We start from the raw sequence: 1,607 nt of genomic DNA, 5'->3' as shown, positions 1-1,607 counted from the left end.
CACAAATTAACACAGTTTAATGGTTAGGCATTTGAAGCTGTAAAGCTAGGCTAAATAAATAAAACAAAAATTGATCAATTGCAAATATTTTTCTGTCTTTAAATTGGTATATATTAGTATTTTGGTTATCTAAAGCTAGGGTTGAGAAGGATAGTTAAGATGGGAAACTGAATGTTCAAGTCTTGATCAGCTACTCCTAATTTGATTGAGAGATCCAAACTACTTAGTGTCTATAATCTATCATTAAACAGATTCAAAGTAAAAGAAAGTTTTCATCTCTGAGAAACCAGCCAGGAGGATCTAAATTGCAACTATTTTGTAGTTCAGGAAAAGCTGTATTCATGCAAGTATTATCTAAGTATGACCTCCTATCATAGAGAAAAGGAAGAAAAGGGACAGCAACCATGTGCAAAGAATCAGCTAGGCCAAGAGTCAGCAAAATTTTTCTGTAAAGGGCCATACAGTACACATTTTAGGCTTTGCAGGCCATATCTCTGTTGCAACTACTCAACTTAGCCATTGTAGCAAGAAAGCAGCCATAGACAGTATGTAAACAGATGATCGTGACTATGTTCTAATGAATATTTATGGACAGTGAATTTCATATACTTTTCACATGTCACAAAATATTACTCTCTTGATTTTTGTTTCAACCATTGAAACTATAAAAATTCTTAGCACATGGGCCATGCAAAAATAAGTGGTGGGCTTGTTATGGCCCATGGCTGGTAGTTTGCTGACCCCTGAACTAGACCATGAAACAAGCAAAAGCAGAAATTCTGTATGAGACTGCTAAGGGGAAAGGTGAAGTAGTTTTTTCCTTCAAAGATAGAGACAGAAATAGGTAAGAACTATAGGTAAAGGGCAACACAATAACCAGCCTTTACACATGAGGATCAGTCAGTTTTAATAGCATCTGAAAGATTCCAGAAAAGTAGAACTGTTCGCTTATTTTACTTGGTGTGTGGCCAGACTAAATAAACTCTTGAAGCAGCACAATAAATTACCATTAATGTGTGCATCATTAATTGGAACACATTTAAAACATTAAGTAATAAAACATATTAAAGATAGAAATTAGGTTTCCAGGTGGAAAAAGCAAAACAAATGGAATAATATGTATAAACAATAAGGTAGAAAAGTACCTTCCTAGGTTTTCTTTTAGTTATTGGATCCTTCCTTTATAATACAGAAATGCTTACTAATGGTATTTACAAAAAGAATTAACACTGCTCTAAGAAAGAAACTTAAACATCCAAGGCTCTTAGTAAGCCATTATTTTCTAGGTCAGCATAGGCAAATAACAATCTAATTTGGGCAAAATATTTGTTATCACAATTTTTAAGGAAAAGCAACTTGTGAATGAAATAACTTCTTAGACGACTTGAAAATATGGTAAGTAGAAAATAGATGTGCAAAGGGTCCACAACTTGTTCAGTAACATTTCATGAACGTAGAGGTTGGATGCAGCCGCATCAGCAGCCGTATAAAATATGAACAAAAATCTACCAATGGAGAGTTTTTAAACACCAAGAAAAATGCTTGCACTAAGCTACAAGAAATAGTCATTTTGGGCTACAGCTTAGCTTTAATTAAAGATTATTAAC

The 1,607-nt window shown here is 33.8% G+C and overlaps 1 pseudogene; it reads left to right on the top strand.

Moving 5' to 3' along the window:
- LOC101341631 (N-acetylated-alpha-linked acidic dipeptidase 2 pseudogene) overlaps positions 1-377 on the top strand; it is a 5,632-nt pseudogene extending 5,255 nt beyond the window's left edge.
- Positions 378-1,607: the final 1,230 nt, after the last annotated feature.

The sequence above is a fragment of the Trichechus manatus genome, unplaced genomic scaffold (genome assembly GCF_000243295.1).
Source record: "Trichechus manatus latirostris isolate Lorelei unplaced genomic scaffold, TriManLat1.0 scaffold00280, whole genome shotgun sequence".
Lineage (NCBI taxonomy): Eukaryota > Metazoa > Chordata > Mammalia > Sirenia > Trichechidae > Trichechus > Trichechus manatus.
Note: the sequence above shows the minus strand (reverse complement) of the source record. Positions and strands in the feature narration are given on the sequence as shown.